The sequence below is a fragment of the Danio rerio genome, chromosome 9 (assembly GCF_052040795.2).
Source record: "Danio rerio strain M-AB ecotype USA chromosome 9, GRCz13ab, whole genome shotgun sequence".
Taxonomy (NCBI): domain Eukaryota; kingdom Metazoa; phylum Chordata; class Actinopteri; order Cypriniformes; family Danionidae; genus Danio; species Danio rerio.
The window spans coordinates 10,830,613-10,852,231 of record NC_141029.1 but is presented as its reverse complement, the minus strand read 5'-3'; the positions used below and the strand labels follow the sequence as shown (position 1 = coordinate 10,852,231).

Below are 21,619 nucleotides of genomic sequence, written 5' to 3'. Positions count from 1 at the left end.
GCCCTTTATTATTTAATTCAATTTATGTATATTTATATAGCGCTTTTGCAATGTAGATTGTGTCAAAGCACCTTAACATAGTTCTAGTAAAGTCCAGATTTCAGAGTTGATCAGTGTGGTTTAAATTTCACTGCTGAAAGTTCAAACACTAAAGAGCAAATCCATTGATACGCAGCTCTTCAAGTCCCAATTTGAGCTGGTCAGTGGCCTCAGTGGTGAGGAAAAAAACTTCACCAATTGGTGAAGTGAAGTGGGAAAAACTTTGAGTGAAGCCAGGCTTTGCTGGGCATGACCAATTTTTTTTTGGCCAAACTCCCTGTGTGGAGCTGCAGCGCTGGAGGCTGGAGAAGCTAAACATCCATCATGAAGAACTGCAAGTGTGAGTAGGTCACTGGTGGGTGATCAGGCTGTCCCACAGGATCAATGTGTGGACTCGTTTGTCACTGTGATCTTTCAGGAATCAGTCTCATGCTCTCTATTCCACCATAACCATCACAGCATCAGCTCAGAATACAGCCTGGTCCAGGATTATGGATACCTTGGCATTATTTCTCCACATGTCTTGGATTGAATTAATGACACTGCATAGCCTCTATGTGCCTCGGGATGAGTATCCCCAGATGGAAATAGAGAATAAAGAAAATAATTAGTGTAGTTGCTGTTAATACAGTAGTGTAATAAACAAGATGCCAAAATTGAGTGTTATAAATGAAAATAGCAGTTAAATAAACAAACATAAAAACAAACATGTTTTTTTTTTATTATTGTAGTTTTGAACTGTGAGAGTGTGTCTGAGCCTCAGACATTGTCAGGGAGGCTACTTCAGAGTTTAAGAGCCTTTACCAGACTACGCTATTCTATGTACTACTAAAAGTTAGTTTTAGAGATCATAAAGAGCAGGTTGGATTGTAATGAGCCAAAAGGTTGGTTAGATAAACAGGTGCTAAATTATTAAAAGCTTTATGGGTAAGAAGCAATATTTTATAATCAATATGAAACTTAACAGGCAGCCAGTGTAAGGAGGATAAAATCGGGGTGATATAATGATATTTTATAGACCTGGTAAGAACTCTGGCAGCTGCATTTTGTACTAGCTGAAGTTTATTAATAGAGGATGCTGGGCAACCAGCGAACTGAGAATTACAGTAATGCAGCCTAGAAGTCAGAAAAGCATGGACTAGCTTTTCTGCATCTGAGATAGATTGAATACTTTGTAACTTAGTGATATTTCTCAGATGAAAGAAGGCGGTTTTTGTGACATATGAGATATGATTTTCAAAAGTTAAGTTGCTGTCTAATATAACAACCAGATCTTTTACAGTCTAATGTCTACAATTACCCAACACTTAACCCAACCATCACAGTTATTAACGTTTACACCTTCTCCAAACCTAAACCCAACCATCACAGTTATTAACGTCTACACCTTCCCCAACCCTAAACCCAACCATCACATTTATTAACGTACAGCCGCGAGTTGTGGAGGCTTTTATACTTGACGAGCTCACCATTTTACTGTTATTTGCAACCACATGGGGTGACGTCAAGTAGGCTAACTGTCATGACAAAACGGATGAAGAAGTCAGCGAGTGGAGTTGCATTGTGTAGTTGCTAAATTAATGAAGATAATAATGTATTAAATGAATCATTTGTAGATACATTTGGAGAAAACTCATGAAAACATTTGGTGAAAATGTTCTCTGGTATGTATTTCCACTGTCTTGTCAACAACATCTCGTTTTGACATCTTGCATGGTTCAATGGAATCTCAATAACTGCAAGTTACACAAGTTTCACCCCTTCATCTTATGCCCCTGTCTTGCAGTCAGCAGACAGATACACTTGGAATACTGAGCACTCGGCGATTATGTAAACTCCACAAAGAAATGCCAGTTGACCCAGCCGGGACTCAAACCGGAGACCTTTTTGCTGTAAGGCGACCGTGCTGACCATTTTTGTTTGCAAAAATAAAGGATGTGATTTAATTGAACTTTTTTTTTTTTTTTTTTTTTATGTATGAGCCCTTGAATACACATTTCAGTCTTTTTTCAGCCCACAGTTCATACTGCTAATGCTTTTATTTTTTGGTTTTACTAATCATAAGGATACTATTATCTAGACAAAAACAAAAAAACAAAAACATGCAGTGCAAATACTTAATTAATTGTCTAATTGTTTTTGTTTCCTACGCGGTGAAAGTCCAGATGGTCTGTTTTAATGAATGCTCACTCTATGTGGTTATTTTACATTAACGTGTTTTCAAGATAGTACAGTCATGCCCTTTTCCAGTTACTGAATGCAAATACATATACATTTATGCATTTGGCAGATGCTTTTTACCTGAATCAACTTGCATTTAAAGTGAACCTTGTGTAAGTGCACTCATTGTCTGGGAATCAGACCCACGGCATGGGCTCCAATTACTGGAATAATAAAAAAGCAATAAAACTTTTTTTTTTTTTTTACCTTAACTCTAGGTAAAGGAACTTTTTATACTCATAGTTTAAAGGGCCATGAAACCCCCTCGTTTCAGCAGTGTGTTTTCACACCTCTACTTTGGAAAAAGTCAGAAAAGAGGGCGTGTCCAGCTCTGTTTAGGGGGGAGTGTCGGAGGAAGAAAAGCGGCTTGGTATGGGAGTGTCTATTTGGGCGTGCTGAATTTCAGAGTCAAAACACACACCCACAGCGGACAATGTGACTGTGTTTACATGGACATCTGTAGTCGAATTATTTGCCAAATTATTAAATGGTGGACTTTCACTGCAGTTTGGCTCTTTCATTCAGGGAATTCATTAATGTCCCTCCCGACAAACGTGATATTTGATTCGAGGCGCTGCTCTAAGCATGTATTTTTCATGCAATGTTTGATACCGCACGGCGAATGAGAGAAAAAAAAAACTCAGCATTTCCCGGAAACTTAGATACACACGGCAGGTAGCGTCAGAAAGCCGCGTGTGTTATTCCGGTCACAAAATCCAACACGAGGTTATAGTTTGGTTGTAACTGTTAGTGCTAACTATTGCACTCGGTGCAATAGTTTGTTTGATACGAATAAAATACGAAATGAATAAACAAAGAGCACTGGTCGCTCACTTACCAAATCTGTAGAGACAGGACAATCACCAGCAACTAGAGGCGCGTCTTTATTTAGAGGAGACTACAAGCGAATCTGGATCTCAGCGTTTGCAGATGAGAACAGCTCTCAGGTAAACAATAATCCTCCTTAGACACGTAAGTTATTGTTGCCGCGCGTCGCATACACTTTTAATCCACGCGTGAGTCTGCGCTCTCACAGAGAGAAAATGAAAACGAAACTTAACTGCAGCAAACTATAAAAGCAACACTTCACGCTTGTTTTGCCAACACAACGTGGCGTCTCTGCCGTCTACACTGTGACAGTAATGAATATTAATGAAGTTGCACAATAGAGCACGCTGATTGGTTTAAACCAAGCCTTACTCATGCATTAATGCAACACACTGTAAGACGTAAGAGGACACACTCTGTGTCCAGTCCAGTCCAAATAGGCACGTCCAGTCTGCACGCTGGAATACAGGCTATTATGTCATGGCCGTGACGCAGCTTCAAAAATTTGTTTCAAACAGGAAGTACGAATTTGCTTGAAATAACGCAAAAACAACCAATTTACACTTTTTAGTGAAATATAGGTGTCCTAATAGTGTTTTTAGCAGTGTGGGACACATATACGACTGTCAACAGCTCAAAAAATGTGGTTTGGTGTTTCGTGACCCTTTAAAGGCAGGTTTTGCGACGCTTTTAACCGTGTTTGTGTTAAGCAAGAGTGCCGCAAGCCTGCGTTTGAGTGAAGGTCTCGGCCGTTAGATCGCCCCCTGGGGGCTGGCTGCAGTACAAGTAATAAAGCCCGCCTCCTCCGTGTTAATGAAGGAGACTTGAGCCCAAATAAAAAAATTAATTACACTTGCAATAAAATGTCCTGAAAGATGGTTCTGGTCGATTAAGGCACTGATTATTGTGCTGAAATAGGTGCAGATCCTCATTTTTGTAAACAGTTTGTTTTTAGCAGTAATTTAATGCTGGGCGTGTTATCGTGATTGACAGCTGTGATTGACAGTTTCTCAAAGCGCGGCGTCTGAGCTTCGGCAGAAGACTGAAGTGTTATTACTCGATTTCTGTGATATTTTACTATGACAAATTGAGTTCAGCAGTAAACTACAGTTTCTGACATACATGATCTGGTGGAACACTGTTTATTCGCTAAGGTCAGAGCTTTTTTCGGGCTTTATTAGTTTGCTAATACACGCCTAGCCACCCAGATAGCAAAATACACTGGGGCCAGTTCTTGCCTGCCGGAGACTTACCCCTCAGACTGACTACCTCTGCTGGACCTACTCCGGATGCCTGGACTCACTGCCCGATTCCAGCCTGAGTCAATTGAGCCAGATGCGGCCGCCAAGCGAGCAGGCGCTGCCGCATGCGAGCCGGAATCAGCCCGCGATGCCGCGAGTAGGTTATGTGCGCTGCTGCCCGGAGCTGGCACGATTGAATCTTCATTATATAAAACCCTCACATTTGTTAACGTTATTACAACCATTTTTGTTGATATAACAACAAACGCATGCTATTATGTGAACGCAAAGTGTATCACTGAGTTTAACCTTTGAATAAAGATGCAAACAGCATACATAGCAATTATTTAAATAAAGGACAAAATAAATAACAATAAACCTGTATCGATTGCACAAGTATTAAATAATAATACAATTGAATACATTTTGTAGTGCACAAGAATTAAGAAATACGAAAATGACAATAAAACTGCACAATAAAAGAAACCCATTTAAGTACGGGGAAAATACAGGAGATCGTTAGCAGTAATTCTCCTTTTGTCTAAATAATAATCTCCACGTTGATCTCCTGTAAGGTTATTTGAACTTGCTTTACAGGACGTCTCTGCATTTTAAGTTTTGGCATTTTATTAAGTAAATCTACTGAATGTGCTGTTATAAATCATTATAAGGTTCTTGAAATCGAATCTTATATAACCTAATAGAGCTGTAAATGTTAGATATTATTTATTTACATCATTTACTGTTGGCATTTTATTTGAACACTCCAGCTAACATTAAAATGAATGCAAATTCCTCGTTGCCAGATATAATGAAGGCATCGAATAAACCAAATGAAAACGGAGGCAAAAAAAATAAATAAATAAACAATTCAAGCGAAAATGAATAAACAATATACTAGTGATGTTGCAGCAGATAGACATTGTATTAATAGTGCAAAGTTTTTTTGCACAAATTGACAAATTGCAGGGTTGGGATGTGTAAATATCCTGTTGATATTTAGTAATCTTGCTGTATTTATCTTCTAAACGCACGATTGTTCCCGCATGGTAAATCGTTATGGTGTGTAGGCTATATTTTGGGTTCTGTTGATGTCTAATTAAAAATAAAAACCTTTCTAAAAATGTATGTGTTGTTTATATGTTATTGTTCATATTTTACAAGTGTTATTTCTACCCCTATCAAGATAACAAATACCAACAACAAATATAACAATAAGAGAATATATTATCTGTGCTCATATTCAGGCTAGAGTGTATAAAAGATTGTTTATTTCTGCAGTCCAGCATGTATTGCTTTTATTAAAGTTTAACAGTTTACATCACACCGTTTTTAAACCGTATATTATTGTGTTTTTTAATGTAAGTGCTTCTATTTACATCAGTGAGCGTTTGTTATAGTGCAGACACCGGCAGTCGAGTGAGAAGTTCGGGGGGCGTGGTTGATTTTACATAAAGCGTTTGGTTGGAAGCTCGACTCCGCTCATTTTCGCGGCTCCTCCTCTGGCTCCATCAGACAGTCCTTCTGCGCTTGTCAAGGCTCCAATTTCAGCAGTCTTTTGCGACAGTTTGTGCCCGTCAAGCAGGCGTTTTGCCCTCAAGGCGTTCAATGGGAAAAGGGGCTGTCGCGTCGTCCTTATTTTTTACAGTCATTGGTGTTAAGACTGCATTGGGTTCAGTGGTCAAATAATTATCCTTACACTCAAAAAAGTCAACAAGCCATTTGCTCGATTTGCAAAATACAAATATGTCCATATGTAGTTGTTTGAAACTAAATGTAGAAATAATCAAATGAGCTAGATGAAAACTTGCTAATTTAATAAGATTTAAGCTCTTTATATGAACGACTCTCACTAGTTTGCCTACTCTGCACCTCTATCACAATAGGTGGTGGTATGCACTTATAAGCTAATTCGCATACCCACTAATAAAACCGCATAAGAAGAAGTCACTGCGCACACTTAACTTAACAGACTGAATTTGGAATTCTGCTGCAGTGGTCGTCCACACATCCATCCATCCATCCATCCATCCATCCATCCATCCATCCATCCATCCATCCAGATAGATAGATAGATAGATAGATAGATAGATAGATAGATAGATAGATAGATAGATAGATAGATAGATAGATAGATAGATAGATAGATAGATAGATAGATAGATAGATAGATAGATAGAGATGTTTGTACATATATGGACATTTTATTCTTAGCACAAGTGACTAAGAGACAAAAACAAAAATGCACTTGGAGTTTTTTTTTTTTTTTTTTTTTTTTGCATGTTGGCGAATTAATCTTTGCACTATTCCCTTCAAACAGGCTACTGGGGCATGAACATTGGTGCATGAGCTTAAACAAGACGGATGTAGTGATTAAATGAAGAAGATGCACATTTATAGCTGGACAGAAGCTCACCTAGACAGCGATTATGACACTGTTGCTTTAAATGCAGGGCTAGAGCAAGTAACCTCAGAGTGGAACAATCATTGATGTTTTTTTTGTAGTTGGTATTTGATTTAAATACCATTGTTTTCTTGTGTGTTACTATTTTACAGTTGTATAAAAGATATATTGTGTGGATGTGAGGCAATATGGCTATATTGATGATTTAGTGTTATCACAGTGAGCTGGCTGCAAGTTAAGAACTGCTGCCAACTAAGACAAATCTAATTGATGCAACAAAATATATTTTAATAACCATACATGGACAAGACTGAAACTTGTTTATGTTGCAAGTACTTTACTGACATTGAGTAAATACGAATATATTCAATCAGACAAACACAAAACAAATATTGTAATTTAATTAGCTGCAAAAAACACAGGGGCGACGCAAGAAGGTTGCTGTGTCGCTGATTTGTGCCTTGGCTCAGTTGCTGTTTCTGTTTGCATGTTCTCCCTGCTTTCACGCGGGTTTCCTCCAGGTGCTCCGGTTTCCCCCACAATCCAAAGACACGCAGTACAGGTGAATTGGGTAGGCTAAATTGTCCGTAGTGCATGAGTGTGTGTGTGTGAATATGTGTGTGGATGTTTCCCAGAGATGGGTTGCGGCTGGAAGGGCATCCACTGCGTAAAAACGTGCTGGATAAGTTGGCGGTTCATTCCGCTGTGGTGAACCCGGATTAATAAAGGGACTAAGCCGAAAAGAAAATGAATGAATGAATGAAAGTTACACAGACCTATTAAAATCATGTTGAATCTACAAGTGTATATTGTGTTCATATAACATATTCAAAGCAATTCAAGTTTACTTGATTTGTTTAGATGCACGATGGGTGCTATGATTAAATCATGTTTATTCAACAAAACAGTTTTTTGAGTGTAGATACTTTTCTCATTTTTACATGCGAGTGTGACATAGTGAAGTGACGTACAGGTAGCAAGTAAGCAAATCAAGAAGAAACACAAAGAGGCCAGAGCTATTTTTTTTAAAAAGTTAAAGCCCTAGTGGAATTTATGAACACAGTAGACGCAAGAGAGATCGAAACCACTGAGAAATCACCCACTTTTAGAAATAATAGACTCTTCTCACCATGGTTTATTTGCACAAAAGTTCTGTTTAAATGAAATCTCCAGAATGAGCAAAATTCCTCAGTATTGATCTTGTGCTCTGCTCCTTGTTTTGTCTTCCTAGCATATCAATTGTTATATATGATGCAAGATAAATATGTCAGCAGTTGCTCCATTACACTGGCCTAGTGGAGTCTGATTGATTCACTCTCGGATGAGCTGCTTTTCCAACACACTGTGAAAGCTTTCATTGCCGGAGTCACGTGTGATCTTAAATCTCGTGAGGCCTGGCTTGATTTGTTATGCCATTACAGTTGTCTAGTTTCTGATTTAGACAGGATATGCAATCTGATTTAAATAGCTGTTTAAAAGTGAATCTACATTTTCATATTAATATGGAAATCTTATATTTTTTTAATGACATTTAAAGTTTGGTTTGCATGAAGCGATCAAGATAACATTTAACATGTAAAGTCACTTTTAGGTAACTGGTTAGCATTAAAGATCACGGCCCTCAATGTGGGAGACAATATTTAAAATGCAATCCTATTTGCAAATATTACCATATCTCCTGCTCTTCAAAGTCCTGTTTATTTGCTCTTGTGATAAGGCTTATCTTCAAAAACAGAGCATCCGGTTGGGCTGAGTTTCTCCATCAATGCGAACGAGCAATTAAACGCATGTGACTATTAGCAAATCACTTATATCCTCCTCATGGATGTTAACAGATTTTGCATTATTAGGATCTCAGTGCCACATGCTTATCTCAAATTTTGTTATTTATTATTTTCTTTCTGGAAAGAAAACTGCATATTTTATCATTTAGTCATAACTTGGTAGGGCAAATTAGAGCTGTACATCAAAGCTTAGTTATTATATGTGACATTTATAGCTATTTTGATCTCTTGTAAATCTATAAAGAGGCTGCACATTTTCATCCTTCTTGGTGCATGAGGTCAAAGCTTATCACAAGTTTACAAATGCCATTGTTTTATTTTGATTATCATTAGGCAGAGCTATTTCAGAGGTGAAAGGAGAGGCGGGTAAAAAAAAGCGTTTAGACAGACGTAGCAGATTGACATTTTGAATATTTTACACTGACAAATATCAAGTGTAGCACAGAATGGCATTGTGTTATTTTGCTGTGAGAAATGGACTGGCATTTGAGGAGGCATAATAATGCTGCGAGTCTTTTTTTCTTCTTCTACTTGTTGGCCAGCGGGTTTATTCTTCCCTCTTCAGAAAATTCAGCTTCAGTGTAAATCGCTCCAAGCCACACTCACACCAATTACCACATCCATACTTTCACAGGCATTCATAGCACATTTATTAAAATGATTCCCAAACCTAGACATTGTTATGAACGACTGCAGCTAATTGTATTTGTCACTAAAACACATCTGCTCACAGTTTGTCTGTGAATATGTTAATATATGAATTGTTATGAGTGAATTATAATGAATGATTACGAATATGGTTCTTTTTTTTTTTTTAACACCAAAGTTGTTTTTGATAGAAGAGGTATTTTATGCTCATCAAGTCTGCATTTTATTTAAAAAAAAAATATGTTGATATATGTATTTAATCAGGTTATCTTCCGTCCAATCCATATTCATTTAAAAAAAATAAAATAAAAATAAAAATAACAAAACTGCCTTTTTTTCTTTCTTTTTTTTTTCGTTTGCTCACAAAAACAGAATAAAGAGATTTTGGCTCAGTTTTCGTTTTTTATTTATTTATTTATTTATTTATTTATTTATTTATTTAGGGTAGGAAAATGAATACATGACTTATTCATTATGCACATGTAGGCAGTACTGAAATGCCCATTTAACTCTGATTGGTCAACTAAATCTGAGCTTGTGACGTAACCCTCAAATTAAGAGCTTAATTTACATATTCTTTCATTTAATCTGTTAGCAGGCTTACAAACAATATATTTTTTTATTATTCTGATATATAAACTGTTGTTATACTACATGACATTTTAGCACTTGATTTGTGTAAATTACTCAATTTTTCTAATTGTATTGTAAAATAAATGAATAAACGAAAAAACAAAAAAAATAAACAAACAAAGAAGCAGCACACCTTTTAATGAAACCCCCATTTATGTATTTCATCCCATTTAGAGTCCCATGTGATAAATTTAATAAAGTACTGTGGTGTAAGCATTCATCACATTTGTTAAGTCTCTTTGCTTATTATAGTTTCTTTAAACTGGAGCCATTTGAAAAGGTAAAAAGGCTAGCATTTTTCTGTTTTCCTCTAATTAATCTCATGTTAATCCTCTGGAGATCTTAATGGCAGCATTTCCAGATGATGTGCATGCAGATTAAATGTGGGAACTTGAGGTTGAAGGCATGAGAGCAGAAGCAATGATTTGCTGCAATGAGAAATCAATAAGGGTTTCATTAAGGAGTGAAGGTTCATTTCAGCCCGTTCGTCATGTATCATTCAGCATTCAGCGGCCACTGTCGATCACAAAGACAAGAAAATGAAGATAAAAGAAGAGAGGTGAGGATTACAAGCGCTACCACCTGATCCACAGTAACTAGCTCTTAATGAGCATCTTGAGGACTTAAACTGGATTCGGGGAACAAGCTTAAATTAATATATTTGTTGTCAAGAATAAAAATAGATGATATTAATTTTATACAAACTGTTTTTGTTTCAGGATTTTGACAAATTTTGTTTTAGATGTCTCTGCAATTTCAATGATTTCATCATGCTCAGGGCAATAATTGTGGAACATAAATTGTGGTGAAACTTGACTTTTCTTTTACCTACAGAGGTTTGTTATGGCTTTATGATGCTTATGGTTCTTGAGGATATGTAACAAAACTGTAGGAGGAAAGCAAGATCTTTATTAAGTCTTCTGCCACTTTCATCTCGCTGTCTGAAGGAATCATTTTGACATCTAGATGACAGACACATATTTAAAGACTATGGAAACATTTGCATGGACATCAATAATCTAATGTTTAAGCTTATTCTGAATAATTTTTATAAGTGGTTGTTAGAATATTCATTTGATTTTGTAATTTCTTATAGTCATGTTATATATGTTATGGATGTCGTATTAATGGTTATTAATTAGATTAATTGTATGTGTCATGATGACACCTATTACATGACACCAACCTGCATGAGTTTCACATTTCAACATACATTTTATTTTTTATTTTTTTACAGTCTTTGTTATGGTACCATATAGTTTTGGGTGTTTTATTTTTATGTTTAAATAATCTCTGCATGCAGTTTTTTCTTTCTTTTTTTCATGCTATACAGACAATGGTGGATTATATTGATTAAATTGTTTCAAAAGCACATGATCAAATTTTAACCCAGGCTCTTTGGGAATACATCCGTTAGCGTACATTTTTGCAATAAATAAAATATCTTAGTCTAGTTTATTTATTTATTTTTTTAAAGTTGCAGATGACTAAACCACTAGAGGGTGCTGTCTATATTTTTGCAAATCTGAATACGTTAATTTGGGTACATTTTGTTATATGCATCAGATACACATCCTTTATGTTGAAAAATAAACAGATCACCTCGTTTACGACTGCCCTAAAACCTTCCCTGAATCCAACCAATAGTGTTTTCAAAAGCAAAAGCAAGAGAAAAGTGCATCTAGGCCATAGTTTTACCTAGATCATACATTGCTTATATCTGTTCTGTGGAAACATGCTTTACAACATCATGCAAAATGAGCCACTAATTTAACTGAACACACCAGAAAAATTAACTATGAAAATAGACAGGCGAGGAATTACTGTGTTCAGTAGCAAATCATAGACAACAGTTAAGTTGTTTTGAGATATGTCTTTGGTGTTGTGCAAAGAACTGCACAGAATTCATCCCTATTTGGGAAACGTGGGTTACGTACGTAACCTGGACGTTCCCCTTCATATGGGAACTTTAACGTGTGTCTGTATAAACAGACTTTGGGAGTGCTTTAGACAGTCTCCCAAAGTCTGTTTATACAGACACTTGTCTCCGTTCCCTATTCGGGGAACGTGGGTTACGTACGTAACCTGGACATTTTATTTGTTGATAAAAATCGCAGTAATTATCATTCTGTGAAATGTAGCAAAAGTTGTTGATATCATACTACCACATAGTGTTTATTTGACCTAGAACTGCAGTCAAACCTATGTTTAGGTACTTTTTTTTTTTTTTTTACACCAAAATGTAGGGTGAAGCATATCCAGTGAGCCTGTGTGGCAAACTTCCTGCTTTCACATCTAAGATGTTAACAATTGAATTGAATTGAACTGAACTGAACTGAACTGAACTGAACTGAACTGAATTGAATTGAATTGAAATGCAGTTCTGACAAGTCCGACAATTCCCACCAGTTACTATTGTGACCGAGAAAAAACAAATTTAACCAACATAACATGTTTCTGTCTTCGGTTGGTCTAAAGAGTAAAATGCATATCCTCAAATTTTAAGGGAAAAAAAATAAATAAAAATTGGGATTGTGTTAATATAAATCTCTGTTTACATGACCGATTTTTAATCAGAAAATTGTTTGATCATGTTTGCACCATTATATTGTTGTCTGTGTACTGTAAATGTACTGAATCACATAGCTTGCAATCACCGTTGCTGGAACTGCCATCTGTTTGTGCTGTTTATAAAACTGGAACAGCGCGTAGATGTGAAAGCTCTCCTAATATTATGCGATAACACGATTGGGAGTTGTAGCTGCTGTGTAGTATCTTCATGAGCAGGGGAACTGATTGAGGTTGTCTTAAAAGCTTTACATTCAGCCTCCCCAGACCCACCAGACAGGAATTTTCCAAACCGTTTTCTTTCCCAGCAGAATATTCCTTGCCAAGACACAGATTTCAGAAAGCCTTCTGCCTCTGATGTTCCTTGACGCTGTGAAGGTTATTTTATCAACCACATGCAAAGTTTCTACCATTTTTTCTTTCTTGTAAAAATGGATTTTTATATTTTGGAGTTTCTAAGATAAGCATAAAAATATATAAATAAATTAAAATGTATATTAAATGTGTGTTTGATATACATTTTACTAATACTTAATGAGAACACCAATTAAAATGACATTAAGTATAACCATAGTTAATACAACAAAGGAAAAATATATTTTAAAAATGTCAAAAGCCAAAAGTTACACATTTGTTTTTTTTACAATATCTTTATTGCAGGGTTGTGATTATTCTTCAGAGCTTGAATTTAGAATATAGTATTAATCATTTTGTAACACGAAGGGGACGCTGACAACAGAGTTCGGATCCAAATATAGGATTTATTCAACAGAATGATCAGGCAAGCAACAGACAGAACAGGAGCAAACAGATGTATACGGGCAATCCAGAGTCGTGGTCAATAAGCCGGCGAATGATCAGTATAGACAGGCAGCAAGCAAAGTAAAGCAAGTAAAACAAAATGAGGGTCAAAGCAAGGCAAGGAAAGGAAAACACATAATATTCACAAAACAGTATAAAAAGACTCAGCAATGATGTATGTGTATGTGTTGTGTATAATCAGTCCATAACGCTCTTTCGACTGTGAGTGTGTGCAATCAGCAGAATTTGGAACAGGTGCGTGTGAGTGGTGCATGACTGGAACTTGTAGTCCATATACCGGAAGATTTGTAGTTTTTTTTTTAGCAAACTGCGTGTTTACTAGTGATCTACAAAGATTAGTTTGCTGGTGATTGTGACACATTTTTGAGCTTTAGAGCTTTCAAATTAAGAATATTGTATTAATCATTTATGTGGTTCATGTAATTGATAATGACATGACATTCATGCATTATGAAGTTTTGCATTTTTTAAAATAGTATTATTATTAATGTTATTTTTAAGTTTCTTTTTTATTATCAATTTTTTAAACACTTTAAACACTTGAATTCATTATGTATGTCCTTTGAAGAAAAAGAGCATCACAAAATTAAAATACATTCAATATGGCCTTACTGTATTATGCCATTATTAATCAATTATCTTCTATCTAGCTGTTTGAAAGACATCTGCAGATAAAGCAGATTTAGGCTACAGATCCATAAAGCTTCAGTAATATTATATTAAGCCTCCAGTGAGCAAGTGTGGCCATGTGGAACTCACATTACCATATTTCACATATGATAAATCACCATATGTCATCTGTGACGACATGCTATTAAATCAACATATTGGTATGTCCATAAATAGGAAAACAAAGCAAGTCCTCATTTGTCATAAACTGAGCACACGGTGCAAATAACATGTTTTTACGACGCACACAAATAAATACAGGGTCATTTGCGGCATTTCACTGCAGGTAAAGATGTGAACTGTTGTGAAAGTGTGCCAAAAACGATGTGGCAGACACACTCTGTAGGTGCTGGCGTGACTATCTTGTGCTTTTGGTGTAAGGCCAAGAGTAGTGTGTGGTCTTACAGGAAGAGACAGGCGGATGTGTCCATATGCTCCTTATGGAGTCCATACAGCACACACTCTCAACTTTAATTTAAAGGGAAACTTTACTACAACTTTTACTGTAATGATTCCTTTAATAACATTAACATTAAACTGAATTTTACATTATATATGGAAAGTTGGCAAATAGGCTATTACATGTTTTCTTGTTTGTTTTGTAAAAAAATAAGATACAAGAAAAATTGTTTTATTTATAGTTTGAAATCTGATGTTAGAAAAAAGGGGTCACTAACTTTATTAATTATTTCATGTTTATTTTATTTTTACTTTACTGTACTTTACTGTACTGTAAAAATGTATTATAGTATGACATTGCAAAAATTAAGAAAAACAACTCTACAATACTAATAAGGATAATACAAATAAATGCTAAAATATACAAAGTTCATATGTGACAGTGAAAATGAATAGGCCTCTTAGGACATTTTATTCTTTTATTTAGTCTCTTGTAGCTTTTGCAGTAATATGCTGGTATGGTACTGTATTTTGAGGGTGACACATAAAAACAGACTCTCAAAAGATATTCGGCACAAATCCTTATATTGGACAAGTGTATGAGGTGAGAGTCATAAAGAGGTTTATGTCCATTTTAGCAGATGAGAACCACCCACTTTATTTAAAGATTTGTTTCCTGCCATTAGGCTGAAGGTATACTTATTCTTGATGGGCAAGGTCCAACAGATATTTGCATTGTTATTCCAACTGCAGCGGCAGCACAGTGGCGCAGTGGGTAGCACAATTGTCTCACAACAAAAAGGTTGCTGGTTTTAGTCCTGGGTGGGTTATTATTATTAATTACCATATGCTCTATTTTTTTGTTAGTTTGATTACTTGATTGTTTCCTTATTATTTTTTTTTCAATATGTAATTAATTCCAGTTTTCAGCATTCTAATGTTTCTGCTAAATAGTATATAATGTATTATAATATTATGTAATATATTATATATATTATATATATAATATATTATATAATAATATATATAATATATATTATATTATGTATATATATATATATATATATATATATATATATATATATATATATATATATATATTATAATATACATGTAATATATTTGTATATATATATATATATATATATATATATATATATATATATATATATATATATATATATATATATTTATTTTCTTTTCCTAAGTGCTATTTAACAGAGAGACGTTTTTCAAAATTTTTATTTTAGGATAATTGCTTTAATAAACTCTAAAAACTGATTTATTTTATCTTTGCCCTGATGACAGTACATTCTATTTTACTAGTTATTTTGCAATATACCCGTATTCAGCTTAAAGTGCAAATTAAAGTCTTTAATTAGGTTAATTAGGCAAGTTTGGTCATTGAACAACATTGTTTTGTAATCAAATTAATTTAAAAAGTAATATTTTTTTAAAGTGCTTTTATTCCAGTCAAACAGAAAAAAAAGCTTTTTCCAGAACAAAATGAAATCTAAAATTCTGCTTTTTTTTTTTTTTTTTTTTTTTTTGCTGCATCACAGTGTTTCAGGGACTAGCATGATCGCCTCACAACAAAAAGGTTGCTGGTTGCTGGTTGCTGGAAGGGCATCCGCTGCATAAAACATATGCTGGATAAGTTGGCGGTTCATTTCCCTGTAGTGACCCCTGATTATTAAAGGGACTTAGCTAAAAAAGAAATGAATGAATGCTATGTTAAATTGAACAAAATTTTCTTAAGAACAAAATATAGATTATTAATATGTATATTGTTTTTTTTTTATTTAGTTTTTATCATTATAGTTATTATTTTGTTATAGACATATTTGTTGCAAATGAAGTTGCCTGTAATTTTGTCTGTGTTAAATGTGGGTGAAAATAATAATAACGAAAAATATTGCACCCAGAGATGCCTCCAAATACCTATTGTTATATATTGCAGAATAACAGTGGAACATTATTTCTGTTATATTCTGGAATTTTATTTTCACCATAGATTGTTAAAACATTAGAGCAGACACTTTACTTGAATTCAATGTACTTTCTACAGTATGTACAGTATTTACAAACAATGTGTAACATATAATTTGATCTAGACTTCAAAAAGGTATTATTTAAAAATCCATTTAATACATTAGACAGTTTTGTTGATAGTTTTGGTTATATGTTTGCTTTTATCAAGTGTCAGATTTGAGAGAACAGTTTTTAAAATATTATTTGTATTTCAATTTGTCCTGATAAACAACGGTGACAAAGAGAATGTTTAAGGCACTTGACAACATTTGCCCAGAATTAATACGACAGTCAATGTAGCTGTGACAGCGCTGACAGAAAAAATAAAAATAAATAATAATAATAACAATAATCGCCTAAGTTAGGCAACTGACAAGAAAACATTGTCAAAAAGCTATCACTTTCTATCAGGTAGGAATTTACAGCTCAGCAACTGTTGTGGCAGTAATGTTTTCTCTGTGTCATCACAAATTACCCACCCAGCCAGTGCAGCAACAGATTCAGTAAAATTGGTTCCCCTGTGATTAGATTTTCTCCTCTCTCCTACACAGTCCTGTTTGAAACTCTATACTGTGCGTGCGGTAATTAACATGATATAACATGGCCTCGGGGCCACTCCAGGGGCCCTTGTGAGAACCGTAGCTAAGCTGCAGCGGATGTCATTGTCCTCCTGTCACACTGCTGTCCGGGGCTTGAGACTATGGTAATGTTTCACATTCTCCCATTTAACAATGCATTTATATGGATTTCGGTCAGAGGGACTGTAACAGAAACACTGCCCCTGATATGATATCTTTTCCTCGTTTCCATGGCGTTTAAGTCACCTGTAAATGCCATTTATGTTGTGTATGAGGAGGTTTGTGTTCTCGTGCTAGTAGAAAAAACTATTTGCATTGAGAAACAGAGTTTATTGTGGAAAGACAGAATTATGTTATTACATTAGTCACAAAATTGGGAATTCAGCATGAGAGGGAATGATTGAATGCGTGATTTTACACAGTTCAATGTGTTGACCAGCTGAAATGACTTCATTCATTGCTACACTTTTGACAACAAGCAGTCAACATTTTTAAACTCTCCAATCTGTCTATGAAAATAGCACGTCTGATATTAAGGACTGTAGATTAGGATTGTTGTAAAAATTTATTGTGTGTCAATTAGGGCTGCTTGGTTATGGAGAAAAAATATAATTATGATTATTTTGGTCAAAGTTGGAATCACAGTTATATGCAACAAAGGCTTATTCTGAAAACGTAGCCCATCTGACCATCTGAAAAATGGTTGCATATAATCTTTAAAACGAATACTACGGTATGGTATGATGTCATTTCTTCTAACCCTTACCAGCTAACCACTTACCTCCGTGTGAAAGTTTTTTCCACTGTTACCACTTTGTTCAGGTAGCCCACCATGCAGAGAGGAGTTGACCAATATGACAGGGTTCAAGTCCAGCGAAGAACAGTTTTAGAAAGTGGGAAGGGAAGGAGTAGGGTGGGTCAGTTGATCGGTCAGTCATTCAGCCAGTCAGTCGGTCACACAGCAGCCTTTGGTGGATTTATGCAAAAACATCAGGCGCAAATGGCACAAAAGTGTACACAGTGGATTCGCGAAAACAAAAACTGCCAAAAAACTTGCATCCTGGGACGTATTTGGTGCTCTCCAGAAATGTATATAACAGTACAAGTTCAGAATGAGCCTTGGCTGATTATATGACCAACCCATTATAGATGGATGAATGGATAGATAGATAGATAGATAGATAGATAGATAGATAGATAGATAGATAGATAGATAGATAGATAGATAGATAGATGGATGGATGGATGGATGGATGGATGGATGGATGGATGGATGGATGGATGGATGGATGGATGGATGGATGGATGGATGGATGGATGGCGGGATGGATAGATGGATGAATGGATAGATGGATGAATGGATAGATAGATAGATAGATAGATAGATAGATAGATAGATAGATAGATAGATAGATAGATAGATAGATAGATAGATAGATAGATAGATAGATAGATAGATAGATAGATAGATAGATAGATAGATAGATAGATAGATACAAATAAAACAAAAGTAATTCGTTTTAGAAATTATGTATTATAAAATGAAATGAAAAAGGCTGAACACATTAAGAAAGGGAGATGTAGAAAGATCACTGTGAATGAATAAACCACATTAATAGATGATGAAGAAGAAACCATGTAGTGTGCATTTTTGCAAGACAATGAGCAAGACAACGATAAAGCTGCTAGAATCTTCCAGCCAATCACCTGACCAGGACTCAATAAATCAGAGTTTATAGAAAAGACTCACAGATCCAACAAGATCTGAAGACTTTTTGAAGCTTTAATTTCAGACTTTGATGCTAAGTATTAAATACATTTCAAAAGTGCAGTACTTTATTTTCCAGGTTTTATTATCATTTATCTTTAATGCAAAGCATAAAAACATGAAATCTGAAAATGTCTAAACACTGAATCAACTGTTTTTGCCAGTAAACTTTTCTGAACAAACCATTGAATGGACAAATATAATCTCCAGGGAAAAAATTGGCTTAGTTTTGAACATATTGTGTGAGTGTAAAAAAGCTTATTAGTATGCTAGCTTGCAAATGAAAACAAGAAAAAGTTGCAGAAACTTCCGCCAGTGCACACCAAGAAAATACCCAAAAAGCTGCATCAACAGCCAGACATTTTGCGGAGAAATGTGTTCAAAGTTGAATGTGCAGACAGTGTGTGCCATTAGCTGTTAGCATATAAGCTTGTAAATGTTAAATTGAAAGATCTGCAACAACTTGACTGCTTGTGTAGTGTGTTGAAAACATACAAAACAGTGATACAGGTATGTAACAGCTAAAATAAATCAATTAAATTTAATAAAAGTTGGGCAAAAGCAACTCGAATTTGAGGGTACAATGTGAGTGAAGCTGTTAGAGCACTAGCTATCAAATGTAAACATTTAAAAAAACAAATCTTAACTGTTGGTTTAATGTATCAGAAATGCACCAAACAACCATGCATGCAAAAAGATTTAAAACACTGGAGAGACTTGGCATCTGTTTTGAACATACTCTATGAGTGTAGCAAACATAATCATTTGCAATAACCTGCTACTACATAAGCAGTGAGTGCTTCCTCTGAACTGTTAATAATCTTTAAGATAATCCTAATCGTAATAATAAAGACACAGCTAACATTTGTAATGCAAGATTAAATAATAGTGTTCTTTCGTTTAAACACAGAGTGCATTGTGTTTGTTCATACAATGAAAGATCAATGGGGTCCAACACTACAAAATGTACTAGTCTCCACTGACTCTTTGTATAGGAAAGAAATACTTTCTTTACAGTATCTCCTGCTGTTTTCCACAGAAGAAAGTCCATGACCTGATGGAGAGTTAAAGGCATAGTTCACCCAAAACTGAAAATTCTGTTATCATTTTCTCACCTTTCACTTGTTCCAAACCTGACTTTATTTCTTCTCTTGAACACAAAAGAACATATTTCGAAGAAGGCTGGAAACTGATAACCATTGACTTTCATATTATATTTTCCCTACTATGGAGGTTTAGGCTGAGCGATATTGCAAAAAAATAAAATAAATAAATAAATAAATAATAAATAAAATAAAATAAATACATAAAAAAATGTAAAAAAAAATCATTATATCATGTTTCATATCATTTGATATTGATTATTATTGAATATTTTTTAACAAAACATTTAGGAATATTGGGATTTTTATTTTTTATTTAACCACTTTATTTTAACTTACCAACATTACTAAGGCAAATAGTTTTAATAGTCAAAAACAAACAAAAACATATTTAAACAAAATATCTGATCTCTTTAAAATAAAATAAACATAAGAGACCCTTAAACTTGAATAATACAATTTTACAAAGTGTGTGCAATGGTGAAGGTAGATCAACATCTTTAAGGTGTCAATAATAATGATACAGTAAACATCACGCTGTGTAAACAAAACAAATTATAACAATCATATCTGAGCTTTCAAGTAAAGGAACCAGCCATCATTTTATACATACATTAAATAAATACATAGTGCTACATTACAAATCGTGAAGTTGAATGACTACATTACCCCTTTGCTAACAAGTCTGGGATGCACAAGAAAAGAAACCAAAAAGCCACTCTGGTGACATCCTTTTTTATTTACAATCTCCTCACTGCTGCCGTACCGCACTCATTTTCGCGTGTGTTGTTATTTGACCTGACGTGACAAGGGCGAGCACGTGCTTTGTGTTTGTCAGAGGTAGTTATTCTGCCGTTATTACTAAAATGTGTATATTCCAAACAAAGTGTGAAGCAGATTAGTTAGTTTTAGCGCTCAGGGCATTTGGAAAAATTCAAGGGTCTCACAATTCTTGTGTGTCTTGTGTATGTCCATTGGCGACTCCTAGAGGCAATTGTGTTAAATTCAACACTATAAAGTATCTTTGAGCCATGCAATGGCACAGCTGTATGGGATGGATCATCCGGATGTCTTGCAGGTATATAAGGTTTTCATACTATACAGTTGACCAGCCAAACATTGAAGCGCAACTTGCAGCGATCGCCGGTTTTCCCAATGTAATCGGAGCGATCGACTGCACACACATTGCTATAAAGGTGCCATCTGAAGATGAATTTGCATAGGCTACGTGAATCGGAAACATTTCCATTCAATTAATGTGCAAATAATATGTGATGCTCAAATGCACTTAACATAATACATACTTATTAATGATTCCTATTTGTCTTCCTCGTGATGAAGAGTAGGCAAATTCTGATATGTAGTGGGGGGAAAAGAAGAATGAGATCATCAGATGCTGGATTCTAACCATGTTCATTAGTGATAGTGTCAAAACATGTTGCCAAGCGCTTCACGAGATATGCCACTTACGCAGTAACTTATTCTATTTTGTTTTGATGTCTCTGTCGATTAAATAGGTGGGAATGGGCTAAAAACTTGCAAATACGGCGAATGAAGCTCTGCACAAGACTTTTGGCCAGCGGAGAAATTAAAATGGTCGTGCCCAACTGAGTCTGGTTCTCTCAAGGTTTTTTTTCTTCACTCCCATCAGGTAAAGTTTTTTTTCCCTCTCCGCTGTCGCCACTGCCTCGCATGGTTCAGGATTGGTAGAGCTACGCATCGATGAATTTGCTCTTCAGTGTTTGAACTCTCAGTAATGATTAAATCACACTGAACTGAGCTAAACTGAACTGAACTGAACTTAAACACTAAAAACTAAACTACACTGTTCCAGTTACTATGACCATTTATGTGAAGCTGCTTTGACACAATCTACATTGTAAA

At 35.1% G+C, this 21,619-nt stretch overlaps 1 protein-coding gene and 1 long non-coding RNA gene across 4 annotated transcripts in view; both read left to right on the top strand.

Moving 5' to 3' along the window:
- The window catches only part of thsd7ba (thrombospondin, type I, domain containing 7Ba), a 435,675-nt gene that overhangs the window by 133,683 nt on the left and 280,373 nt on the right, over positions 1-21,619 (top strand). The window lies entirely within an intron of this gene.
- LOC147842274 (uncharacterized) lies at positions 900-7,470 on the top strand. The gene is made up of 3 exons (XR_015499213.1): positions 900-2,535; positions 5,977-6,648; positions 6,729-7,470. It is a non-coding gene; the product is annotated as an uncharacterized LOC147842274 (long non-coding RNA).